The sequence below is a fragment of the Anas acuta genome, chromosome 11 (assembly GCF_963932015.1).
Source record: "Anas acuta chromosome 11, bAnaAcu1.1, whole genome shotgun sequence".
Classification (NCBI taxonomy): Eukaryota; Metazoa; Chordata; class Aves; order Anseriformes; family Anatidae; genus Anas; species Anas acuta.
In genome coordinates this window covers 1,564,083-1,577,784 of record NC_088989.1, presented here as the reverse complement: position 1 = coordinate 1,577,784, position 13,702 = coordinate 1,564,083, and the positions used below count along the sequence as shown (strand labels likewise).

Below are 13,702 nucleotides of genomic sequence, written 5' to 3'. Positions count from 1 at the left end.
TTTTCCTCCTTGCCTGTTGCCAGCATATGAAATGATTTATAAGATTTATAACAGCCTGAGCAATACTGCCTGTGGCTGCAAACAGTTCTTCAGAATTTTCCATTTCTTTCATTGGAGTGTAGCTACATAAATGGTACTTGGTGTTTTCTATCTCGTTTGCTATTTTATTGCCTGTGAATCAAGCAATAGAAAAGCTTGTGTGTTCAACTCCAAAGGTTTGGACTTAAAACCAGGTTCTGCCATCACTTAGCACTGTGGCCCCTTTGAGGGGACTAAGCTAAATTGAATTACATCTTTTCCAAGGCTACAGCAAACACCACAGTCCTGGCTGAGCAAGGCTTTCTCCAGCTAAAAATGACTTTTTAATTTTGTCCACTCATCATGTTGTTATGTACAAATTTTTCTGAGCAATCAAAGGAAATTATGAAGGTACAAACTACTGCATTACCGTGATCAAATACAACTTTCAATTCAGTCGGCCTAATTGACTTATTGCTCACCTCAGCCTGTGAGCTGTGGTGTGAATCAGCATGGAAGTGATTCACAATGAACCACCACAGGACGGCGGGAGAGGCAGCCTGAAGGATGCATGTGCGTGGCTGGGCAATGTAATGCATAAGAGCAGCCTGAACCTTTCTGAAAGCACTAGGATTTTGGGAGACAAAGCTGTTGAATGCCTCCTGTGTTCTGCTGAAGCAAGACCTGCTCTAAAACTCGGGAAATCAATAGGCTTTTCCTGGTGTCCTTAACTCTCACCATTACTAAATTGCTATTCTTCTCTTGCTGCTCTTCTTACTATATTTGTTATTTTTAAGACTGGTGCAGCTGCAGAGTTGCCTTACCTCCTGTCGTTGAGAGCTCACTGAGTGTTTAAAGATGGGACTCATCGTTTTGAGCTGAACTTCGCCTTAGCTTTCCCGCCTGATAAATGAAGAAAACATCTTCTCATGATGGCTTTCTCCATCAATTATGGAATATCAGCCACACAACATTTCAACAGCTATCACTGAAACGAAAAATACCCTCTGTGTCTAAATGGACATAGCTCTAAAAGACTAATGGTGGGAATCGTAGGTGGACCTATGAGTTGTTCTGCCCTCTGAAGAAATCTTTCTGACTTGCCTCTCTTGCAGTCATTCTTACTACCTTTGTCAAAAACCAATTTTAGCTGTAGGCTTCGTTGCTGTTTTGTGCTTGCTGTCTTTGGAAATAACTGAGGAATTATGGAAATTTCAGTTAGGAAATAGTCATTTTGAACATTATCTATTTGGTTCAGTTTCTTCCAGAACACACTTAAAGAACATATAGAAATCATTTTTCAGTCTTAAAGCTCAAATTGTCTTGTTAGTGTGTCACTTTTGAGTGAAGAAATGGATTGACATTGATTTTTCTTTTTTTCCCTTTTACACCAGTATCCAAGTTTTTTGTGTCAGTTTGATTCGACAGAAACTGAGATCTGCCTTTATTATTTTTAGACTACTGACAGTTCAGTGTCTGTGACACACAGGGAAAGTTCCACACGCTTCTGACAGAGATTACACTGCTTAATGTTTGCTCTTTCTTACGTTTCTCGTGAATGCCATACCATGTTGACTCCAAAGTGAATGAATGCTGGTTAAGATGTACGGTAACTGAATTGACTTTGATTTCTGGAGTTTAGGCAACACGTCCATGACTTTCTGCCAGCTCACACCTCCGTTAAATCATTCTGAAAATCTCTGCCAGAACAACTGCTCCCCTGTGCGCTCGGGCCCACTGGAAAGCACCACCCTCAGAGCTGCTAGCTTCTGGTGCCCAGGAGCTACATCTTTGTGACAATGAAAAGTGAAGAAAAAGGTCACCAAGATCTCAAAACAGGTGTGTGTTTCACAGGCATAGCAAATGTATCCCAAATGTGTGTAGGGGGCCCAGTCTGAGCTGCAGTGGCCTTAAGCTACGTGTCCCTTCTGTGTCCTGTGAGCATGAGCAGCCCGGGGCTTGGTGTGCCCCGTGCCCCATGGTGGGGCCAGGCTTTGCTCATGGTGGTTGTGTGCCTTCCTGCCAGCAGTCACCCTCGGTTTGGGTCTGCCTTCCTCTGCTGCCTTAAAATCCTGGCATTTCCCTTCTGAACTTGGCCTCTGAGCTCTTGAGTTTGTTGCCATGTGTTTCGAAAGGAGCAAACTCCTGGTTTATGCGCACTGAACACCCGCTCCTCCCTCTCCTATTGCTCCAGTGGCTTTCTTCTGTAAAGTGTATGATGCACTAAGATTAACCTTACTGTCCGTATTACTCCTTTTGTCACCATTATTAAGGCTCTGGTATCTATATAATATATATTGAGTTTGCTGTTGTATGTCTTTCTCTTTAATATGCATTGGGTATATCCCAAATTTCTCACAGTGAATTTAGAGGTACAGGACAAGTCTATGCGTAATTCCAAGTGCTCTCCTGTGCATGAGGAACTCCGCTAGCAATTACCTGTGTAATTTATATATTGGCAAGCCCAGGGTCACACGTGCTCATTAAGCGTGCAGCCCTGGATGTGTGTTTTGAGTTGGGCCTGTCAGGTGTAACCCTGCTGCTCTCGGATGCTCCTGCTGGAGGAGTCACTTGTGTTGCATCACATGCCTGGGATACGCGGGGTAGTAAATCCTTTGGCTAATATAAGTACATCAGTCTGGGTGTCTATGGTGCATACGAAAAAAAAAAAAGCAGAAATAAAGTCTAGCTAATAACTTTACTGAGGATCCAGCAGTGAATAATTTGCAGATTAATGAGTGAAGACAGTCCATGCAAGTAGCAGTAAAGGAGTGCAATGCCTTGTTAAATGTCCCACTTTTCATTCCCCGGCCGTTTTTCCTATAGAAGCATCCTCTCGTCTCCCTGCCTCATTGATTCACTGTCTGTTTGCAAATCACATTTGAAAACATATTTCTTCTTCAGTGATTATAGGTTCTAATTCTTTTTTTTCCTCTGCCATTATTTTAACTTTATAACTATGTTATGTATATCATGTGGAAAATATTTCTTTGTGAATTACTCCTTGTGGAATAAAGGTATGTTGGACTGAACTGCAAAGTCTGGGTACAGAATCTGTCAGGGAGGTCAGGTGCTGGGCAAGAGAAACCGTGTTAAGCTGTTCATCTGTGGAAAACAGGTTCAAACCAAGTGGCTGTTTGGCTGTACCTAAAGTGTGGTGTGTTATTCTGGCTGTCATGTGGATGCCAGTAAAGGTTTTGCTTTCAGATTTTTTCTTACCAGAAATTATTTTTTATTAAAAACTCTAGTCTTTCTGTCTGCCTTATGTACTTTCTGTGTATGGATATTTGTATACATGCATTTATCTAAGTATAGGCTCTTCAACTACATTTTTTATAATTTTTCTTTGATAGCAAGCATTTCTGTAAAACATTCTAGATGAACAGGCAAAAGAAGACTTGTAAGAAGATACAGATGGAGGGCTTCAGGGTGTTAATAACAAAAATAATTAATAAAAAAGGGGGGCGGGGGCTATCCCTGTCAATGCACAGTCACAGGCTTTCCCAGCTTTCAGCAATTTGCAGCTGTGGGATTTCCCAGTCCTCCAACCTTCCCTTTGATGCTCTACTTATCTACTAACAGGCAGGTTTTATTTCTCCACCTCATTCACCTTGATCTTGACCCAGAAAGACAATTATTTAAATTCCAAGGACCCATTAATCTTTGACATCCTCATAGAACAGAGCAAATCAGCTGCTTTTATAATGCAGACATCTATCTTGTTGGAAATGGTCTGAGATCAAAAGGTTACAGGTGAATGAGGAGCCAGTAACGATTTATGGAGCTATTTCTGCCGTTGAGATCTCTTCACCAGGGGCCGATCCCTTGTGAAACACATCTGGAGTTTCATCTGTGTTGGAGTTTTCTTCTCAGTCTTTATTACAGACTATCTTAGATATAAATCCAAACCAGCCTTGGAGGTCCAAATGATTTTACATCTGGAATTTGTGCTAATCCAGGTCACAAAACATTGCATGTACAAGGATATTTTTCCTTGTCTGGTGGCCCAGCTCTGTTAGTCTGATTATAGCAATGAATTACAATGAAAATTTTTCAGTGTGTTTTTCTTTGATGGATGAGTGCACTTTCTCTTCTTTTTCCCCTTTTATAGACCAGACTGAAGGATGTATTTGATCACCAAGAGTTAATTATTAAAGAGGGAAAGGAACATTCATTTCAAAAGCAGATGGTTTTCAACGTTCACGGTAGGCTGGCAGCAAGGCAGTTTTCCTCCAGCTCTGTGGTCCTTTATCAATATGCAGCTAAGTATCAAGTGAAAATAAATAATGGAAAGAACATTGCATTAATTTTTTCCCCTCCGTGAGAGAATAATATGGCCTTGTCTTACCAGTCACCAAAGGAAAGAAGACAAAGAGGTTAAAGTTTTGGGATTCATTTCTGGATCTGCATGCTTTACTGATTTACATGCCATAGAGCATCCGCCCATCAACTTACAGCTGTTTCTATAAGGAATAATGCTAACTACTAAACTAAAAAACAAAACATTCACGTGGTGGTGGGTGGGGTGGGGGGGAATAGCCAAGTGTTTAATAAGTATGCTACTCCTTGACTGCTATAAGGGCTTGGGATGATGTACCTTAATGGGCATTGGGTAAAACCAAATTCATCTCACTCTACGTGAGTTTTGAGTCTTTCAGAGCTTCCACTTAAAAATTCATTAAGAAATAACCACTCTAAGCAGAGCTCTGACCAGCTGGCATGTTGGCTACCAACCCTTTTAGAAATAGCATTGAAGGGCTTTCATATGTTTGCAAACCAGACACTCTTGGTATGTATGAACTGTCCTTCTCCTTCTATCCCACCTTGTGTATAAAAATACCAGACTGTTAATCCTAGAAAATATTTAGGCATTTTGAACAGTTGCTTCTAAACTACTTTTACTGCAAATATTGCCTAAGCAATTAATACACCCAATTTCTAATGCAGTATATAGAAGTTAGCCACAGAAACCTTGTCCTGGAGATAATAGGATGTGGGGAAAATTAGACTTTGGAGACGGTTATAGATGAGTAAGGTGATGGGCCATTCTTTCATTCTCTTGAAAACATTTATCTAAGTTAAAGATGTTAAAACTCTAGAAATTCATTTCTGAGTAAAGTAATCTACCATACACCAACTGAAAATATTACTTCTTCTGTAAGGCAGTATTGCACTTAAGTGGATATTAAAGGTACTTTGAAATGTAGCAGCATGGTTTGGTGTTACTGTATGCTATACTTTGAATACTTTGAATATGGAGAAAGTGTGATGATGGTACGTGGCATGTCAAACTTAGTTTTCCAATTGAAATTCTCTTGTTAACAACATTAAAAAAGGTTCTATATTAATGAGTTTGTTCAAAATTCCACTTCAGTGGCTTCTCTGAAATTCTGTTACCATTTTGTTAATATAAAGGGCTGTGTTTACCTTTGGATTTTAATCTCTCCAAATCTTCATGAAGTTTCCTGCATTTATACAGATGGTTGGCTGTGCAATCTTTTTGGCTGTTGGCTTAGAAAAAAAATTGAGATGTATATCTACCTATCTACTAATGCAAAATGTCACAACTGGTATCAACAACCTCAGACTCAGTTCTCTTTGTTTTCCACGCCTGTGGTGCCTCTCCACTGCATCTTGGAACCTCTGCTGGCCTCTGGTCAGAGCTGTGCCTGCCCTCTCCCAGCCTCGTGTGCTCACCTGCTGGCTCCCATTCGTGTTTCCTGGCTCCTGCGTGCAGCCAGTTCACCTCCACATACACCAAATGGGCTGGAAGGTAGTTTTGGGGCTCGGGTGCAGTTCTTCCTAATTGGTTGAGCATCTGCTTTTGTTGAAACCAGTCCAAATCTTTCTGCAGATACGATAGAGAGAAAAGTCCAATCTGGGCTGAATGCCAGCTAGGCACTGTGCTTAAGTAATAAGTACAATTATCTTGCTAATAAACACCAGCTTTGAATTAAGCTTATGTTTATAGATACATAGGATGCTTAAATGTTAAGTGGAATGAATTAAAATCCAAAAGAAGTTCTGTCACAGGCAAAGATGCAATAATGTACGTGCTTTCAGGGTTGTGATTACCTTACTTTCTTTTAGAATTCAGTATTTACATTAATTCACCGAGGGAAAATAGTGTTAAAGCTGGGACAGTTTTGCACAAACAAATATTTTTCACTTAATATCTATTGAACCAAATCATAAGGTACAGAGAGGCGCATTATTAGTACAGAAGTTTTCTATATATAAGCTCAATGTCTGTACTAAAAAAAAAAGATTTACCCCATCACCGTGTGCACTGCTGGAATGCTTTGCTCACACACCTGTTTGCTGCGTGCTTTGACTCAGGTGATGTCTGTAGGTTAAAATTCTGTGTTCTATTCTTTGCAGTCAACCCTTCCTACTATCTACGTACATGGTTCTCAATTTCTGGTTGTTCCAATGGCTGTTTTCTCAGTCACCTTTACTCTTTCAACAGAGATCCCAAGGCTTAAGAGTCTTGCTAGCACACTGAACACAGACGAGTGTTATCACTCATTTTAAAGTAGTCTTAATCTTGTCTTTTCATCTGTCGCTATAGGTTGTATCAGTCCTCTAAGCATCACTGAACATTTCAAGACGAGTTGTTTGTGAAGCATGATCCCAGCAGATCCTCCACAAGAACAAAAAGGTTTTATTCATATTTAACAACATGGAGACAGAGTTGATGTTTAGTTTAGATGCCTAAATAGGCTATAAACTTACTGCCAGCTGCTTTCTTTAAAAACGTTTTACTGTGTTATCTCTGTCCTGTGCTAGTGGCATGCAGGTCTCAAAAGGAAGAGAAGAGGGTAAGTGTTACCTTCTTTTTTCCTTGCCTCTCAGATCAGGGAGGTTTTGTTCCATTTCTGTCAAAAGCTCTGACAGGTGTTCTTCCTGCAATCCTTATAAATAGTTCTAAATGTCTGTGTGGCATTCACCTGCCTTGTATTTTCCTTTTAAGTTTTGGTCTTAATTGGGATCCATGTAGACATTTATTTAGTTTGTTTTATTGAGCAGCAGCAGAGCAGAGCATTCCCTCCCACGGAGGCAGGCTCGGGAGAGGACCTGAGGGCAGGTAGTTTTGTGGAGACCTATGCCAATCACAAGCAATTTCCCTTTAAATAATTTATTTAAAATTATTTAGAGGTGGGGGGAAGGATGCATGGAATCACTGCCATCTGTGTGCTGCTTCTCTGATGCTAATCAAGCTCTTCTGCCAGGTAGCTCTTCCCCATGGGCCTCTCTTGCAGGGAGTTTTTTAGTTCAAAGGCTCTGCAGAAATCCAAAGTATCTCAGCTACCACGTCCTGTCAGACCTCCAGCTTGCTGCATCTGTCACTGCAGCCGAGTTTTGTGCGATGTGGATCTCCATCCTGGTGGGATCCCAGGGAATGCTCTCCTTTTCTTCTCTGCTTCCTGCCATTTCTTTGAGTTTTGGTTTGCTCTTTTTGCTTATTTCACCTGCCCTTTAGTCAGATGGACTTGTTCAAACTTAGAAATGCAGCCGTGGCTTTCTGTTTGAAAGCATATTGAGAACAAAAATTATGATAACCTACAAAAATGCAAATTGGAATTGATCATTTATGGTACGGCCTAGAAAAGTGCTAACAAGGCCAACATAATCAAACAACACGATGTTCACAGAGGATGGAGCAGTGGAACAGGACTGACGATGGAAGATAGAAACACTGCAAAAAGGAGAGAAAGAAATACAGATCCAGCTTCATGCCTGCCTTCAGTACAGAGGTGATAAGAGATGGTGAGGAGTGGCTGCAGCTGAGCAGGATGCGAGGTGTGCTCAGGGAGGGCAGCAGCAGCTGGCATCCATCCGTCCCCATGTCCTGGGGTGATGGCAGAGGTGTGCTCGCTCCTCGCTTCTTTGACCAGTGCTTTTAGCAGTGTGGTTTGCACTTATCTGCAGAAAACAGTTGAACTCTCTTCTATGAGTTACATTCTTATGCCAAGAATTGGGGAAGTCTGCCCACTATTATCAGTATGGTTGGTTCCTTCTAACCAATCATACTAGGTTGAATAGAATCTAATATTTCCTACTGATATCTGTAGAAGGAGGCTTAATTTGGGGTCATTTATTCCATTCACTAAAAGTTTTACAAGTAGCTTTAAGGATCAAGCAGCTTTAAAGATCATGTTATCTGATAACTATTGTGTTATTGTATTAAAACTAGAACATAAAATTATTTAATTACCATATTCTGTATGTTCAGCTCCTCAGGATATTTTTCCTTTCCAGAACATGCAATCAGCACATCCCTAGGCCAATTATAAATTATAAAATATCACCATCAAATATGAGTATTCTTGAGTGGAGGTGAGTATTTTGAATGGGTATTTACTGAAGAAGAAGAAAAAAAAGTAGAATTTGCTTTATCACTTTCTTTGAGTTTGCCTTCTTCAAAGCCAACTAATTTATCAGGATGAATATTTGTAGACACAGCAGACAACGGAGAATATTTATGGAAAGTGAATTTTAAACTCAAGCATGAATATTAATGCTGAATCTGAGTTATTTTTTATTTTTATTTATTAATTATTTGCTTTAACTGAGGAAGATATCACAAGCATTGCACTGCAACTTAAACATCCGTATGTGCAGCAAAACTGAACCTCACAGTGAAATGGGATGGTGACTGTTAGCATTTAACTGCTCATAAACCACAGATGACTTTTTATGTGGATAAGTAATTATATACAGATACCGTCAAGTAAATCCTGTATTTAATAACTTCATACGAGCCAGGGAATTTGAGGAAAGAAAAAGATTGCTCATATGCTAGTGAATGGTAATCAAATTTATTATTTTTTATTATTTCACTCAAATAATAACCAGTAGTTATTTATTTTACTCACAGATTCCATGGCTGTCCATATTATCCCAACTATCTGTGCTAATTAAAATAATTACTTTGATCCAGTACAAATAAATTTGTGCTCATTTGGTAGTTTCTTTTGAACTGTACAGAGAAAAAAGCTGCTGAAATGTGGTAGGTGTGATTAGAATAGAAAAGAAGCAAAATCTCCTCTTGGTCCTTCATAGGGTGGCTTAAGAGGGGGAAAGCTGATGTGGGGAGTAAAGAATGGGAAAATGGATTGATAACAATTCAAGCAGATACTACTTTCTTTATGTGATTTTTTTTTTTCCCCTCCCTTCTGGTTGGTTGTGGCTTTTTTGGTTTTCTTTTAACAGCTGCCAGAAAAGATGCCTTTGGGAGTTGGATAGTTTGACATTTCAGGGGTGATAAAATGGATGCACTTGGTCAGAAAAATTCTAATGCCTTTCTCCATCCAACCTGGCCCCCTGCCACTTATGAACAATTTAGCTCATAAGAAGAGATTTTTCTTTCTTTTTTTCTTTTTTTTTTTTTCCCTTGACAGCTCTGAGGATTTTGTCTGCCTGATTTTTGACAAAGTCAGGATCAATGTTCCACCAGACTTGCTTATGTCTTAAAGCCTTCTCATGGGACTTCTATTGCATCTATCAAGGTGGATGAATTCTTTTTATAGATAAGCAACCTAAACTTTGGACATTTTTTTCCTTTAGCAAAAACAAACAAAAAAACACATCAGTCTTCCATTCCACCAGGAATAGCTAGAATCCAAAAGCACGCCATAGATTATCCAAAATTTTTTATCTCCTGGTGAATAGAAAGTCCTTTATAATTTTTTGACCTCTGCAGAAGTAGGGATATTGCTCTTATAAATTAGTTTTTCCTTCTGTAGTCTGCTGTAATGCATTGAGATTATTAGTACTGTGGCCTGTATTGTAGTTCATCCTTTTTTCACTGATGCATTACTCACACCTCATCATATCACCCTGTATTTTGGAGTGGCTTTTATTTAGAATTGTGGTACTACCTAATTTTAAGGGAATTCTTTATTTCGAGCCACAGAACAGAGAATCGGTTGGAAGGGAGCTGTGGGGGACTCAGGGTCAGACCTGACCCTGGCCCAGAGCAGGGCCAGCCTTGGTGCTGGGTGAGCTCGGGCCAGGTTTCTCAGGGCCCCGACCGTTCAGGTTTGGAACATCTCCAGGCCCCCACAGCCTCTGTGGGCAGCCTTCTTGTGCTTGGTTTTCTCCACTGTAAAATCTTGCCAGGTGTCAAACGCCCCTCGCAGAACCTCCTGGCTTTCTGCTCAGTGCTGAGGCAGGGGTGGCAGCTCCTGACACCCATGCTTTGAACCTCACGAATGCAATTAAAAAGCACGCATTTTCAGTCTTCCCATTTCCTCCAGGCACTATGAGTTTGAAAGACAACCTTTTGCAGAATTTATGATCTCTATTTGTAATTCAGAGCTATTCATTCAATTATATGTGCCTGGCTTTGTAGGAGTGCCAGGAGCTTAAAGACATCTGTTTCTTAGGCTTGCTACCACTGCCTTCCCCCAGGATGCTTTACCTGGTAATAGGATTTTATTCTATTTCTCTCATGCAGTCCCCTAGTTAAACTACACAGGGACATCAGCCATGCAAAATGCATGTCACACCTCCCTAAATTGGTATAAATTCTTATTCTACAGGAATGCCAAAAGGCCAGGAAAGGATGTGTGAGTTCTCTTGCACTGAGGACTATGTACATACAGTCCAGATTGGCTTACATGAGAATTTAAGACGAGATGCAAAGAAGGTTAATGGAAGGACTGGAGAAGCAACGTAAACACCGCCGGCCATAAACTCTCACCGAATTGCAGTGCACTTATTATATCAACATATTGTTACTGCTCCATTATTTGTATGCTATATATACGTGGATAAATATTTATGAACAGTTCTCATTTTCAGTTTCATTCTAGGAATTGTTATGACTGAATAAGCACCTCTGCATATGTCGCCTTCAGAAGGGCTGTCACCAGGAGACTGCAGCAGCTCCCTGGGCTGATCCAGGAACTCATTGTAATTCCCTGCTCATAGCACTTGAAGGATCAATATCATTATTGTTAATGGTCATTGCATGCATGATTCAAGATGAAAACAGCTGCCAAATGTTGAATCACACTCAGACAAACCATCTCAGTGCTGTGCTGTGGCAGCACGTTCCCAGCTAAGCGTGAGTACACGACGTGTCGGCCCTGCTGTCCGGATTACGGGGACACACACCACAGTGACGTGACAGGCTGTTTCCACAGGCTGTTTTCAGATTGTAGCTTTATTTCTGACTATGGGAAACAGTGCAGCCAAGGGTCAGGGGAAGAAGTATTACCCTTTCATGCAATTTTATGTGTTTCTTACTTTGAATATCTCAGGGATACGCAAAGACATTCAGGTGCCCAGGAGTACCAATGAATGTCTTGGGATTTAGGTATGCAGCCCTGTATTTGTACTTTGCATGCTTTGAAATCCATACTGCTATTTCACAATCTGGCTCTTGAACATTGTATTGCAATTTAAAATATATGGTCTGACTTTAATAGTTATAAAGAATTCATGTAAATATATATTTTTTTAAATACATTTGCCCTTATTCAGTACAGTTGACAATCTTGGTTCACCAGAGTACCTAAAAGAAAGCCATAATAATCAGCTGTGTAAAAGTGATTTTATAGTACAAATTGGCTTGCTGGGACTGAGGGAGTATTTTGATTGTTATTTTCTCAGTGGAATAGATTGATGTGACATCTGAAATGACAGTCAGGAATAGATTCTGAACTGCCACCTTCATCTCTTAATTAGTACAAGTAATTCTTTTGAACAAAATATGGTTATCATCGAGTTCATTTTGTCCCAGTGAGATTAAAGAGTGCTTGAATTTCACTTTTTTTTTGTCCCAGGGGTGGGATAATCCCTGTAATTACATCATATTTTCCACTGTTATTCATGCATCATCTCTAGTGATACTGGGATCTTCTGCAGATCACTTTGAATATATTAGACAAGCCTTGCCAATACACTTCTCATTCAGCAGCTGAAGATTGCTCTAATGGAAGTTGCTACTTTGAGTGATATAAAGTTCCCTCATTGCTTGTTAAGTATATGAAAATGCTGTTAAATGCTGTTTTTCAATCTCTCTAGATACAAAATATCATAAATACTGGGATTTTGGTGTGTATAAAGTTGTAGCTAATTGCTATTCCCATTCACAAATTTAATGGTGACTGTTAGGAAGTTGCACAGTTAAAAAACTGCACGTGGAAGTATTCAGCTTGGCTATAGCTGCCCTGGGGACAGGACAATCTGGAGTTCTGTATACCTTGGGATATATCACAAATTTATTTCTCTCTATTTTATTAAATCTGCAAGTCATCAGTAAACACACAAATTGCAGTTGTTGGCCACTCTTCCCTTTGTCTCAGAAGCTTGTGAAGCACATGACTCAAAAGGTCTCCAGCTTCATTTCAGCTGTGTATTAGTGACTGTTCTGCAACAAGCAATGATGATTCCTGGCTTTGGAAACGTGGTTGTTTTCCTTACCTCCTCCTACAGACTACAGGCGCTAATTCATCTCAGTTGCCAGGCTTGCTGTGTGCTCTGGTGTCCTCAGCATTCTTCTGACGTCTTGGTGGTGGACAGAGGAAGACAAGAAGGGAATAAATGGACTTTAATTATTTCAGAAATACCAGGGAAAGACTGATGCAAACAAGAGCTCAATCTCTGTTTCAAGTATGGTGTGTAGACTTTCACATTTTTTTTTTCAGAGAGAAAACAGAAAATGTCATTTATATTAAGAATTTGTAAAAGTATTCCCTACTGAAATCAATGCATTCTTTCACAAATGGTATCACAGTGGCTGATGTAAATTCCTCATGATTGACTGAAAGCATTAAAGCCATCCTATGCTGGTGAAATGTCATCAGGCTAAAAAAGATCAAATATCTCCATTTCAGAAATGAAAACAACGGCAGATAGAGAGGCTGAACAACTTTGAAAGGGTTTGAAGACACATTTTGCATTGAAAGTGATGGAACGGGGAATAGCTCTGATTTTTTTTTTCCAAGTTCCACTTTCAACCTGCCAGATACTAGGTCCTCAGGCCCCTCATTTGTTGGCATTCAGTTTTATATACATTAGTAAACAGAAAACTTCTCAGCTGTTTGTCAGTACAGGTTATCCAAAGCTGAGTGAGGAGTGCTGCAGAAAGCAGCCAGAGCGAGGGATTTGGAGCAGAGCTGGAGGCGTGGAAAGCAGCATGGGGTGGCCTTGTCCAAGGGCTCAGCACGTGGTCCGGTTGCATTGTGACAGATGTACACACAGTGTCAATGCACGTAGTATATAGGGCATTTAGGATTTTATTATTGTTTCTTTTTTTAACAGGACACATTGGGAGATTAAAGCCTGTGAATCTCCTTTAGCCACTCAGGGGATCATAGCTTTCAGAGGACTTCTATAATTTCTCTAAACCTGTGATCAAATGCCAAATAAATGAGCTAGGAAGCTGTCAAAAAACCTTGCAATGACCGTTTAGGAAGGCAGGTTTTCAGGGCAGTATCAAAAAGCTTTGTGATATATCCTGTCACTGCTGGAAGGGAGATGCCACGGCACGCTGGGCTCCTCAAAACCCACTGAAAGTCTGCTCCTGAGACTGCAGCAATTAAAGTGACTGATGTACTGGGACTCAGCTATCCCCTGCTCAGAGCTAACTGTGCTGGGAAAATGCCTGCTGAGTCGAGCAAATGCCTTCCTGTGTGGCAGGATCAGGCAGGTAGAGGAAATTTGCTGTACC

At 40.3% G+C, this 13,702-nt stretch overlaps 1 long non-coding RNA gene across 2 annotated transcripts in view; it reads left to right on the top strand.

The window, feature by feature from the left end:
• LOC137862504 (uncharacterized) overlaps positions 1 to 9,138 on the top strand; it is a 43,201-nt gene extending 34,063 nt beyond the window's left edge. For both annotated transcript variants that reach the window (XR_011100326.1, XR_011100327.1), the window contains 5 exons: positions 4,130 to 4,223; positions 5,680 to 5,791; positions 6,590 to 6,679; positions 6,808 to 6,839; positions 7,674 to 9,138. This is a non-coding gene — a long non-coding RNA (uncharacterized lncRNA). The remainder of the gene's footprint in view (positions 1 to 4,129; positions 4,224 to 5,679; positions 5,792 to 6,589; positions 6,680 to 6,807; positions 6,840 to 7,673) is intronic.
• The last annotated feature ends 4,564 nt before the right edge of the window (positions 9,139 to 13,702 follow it).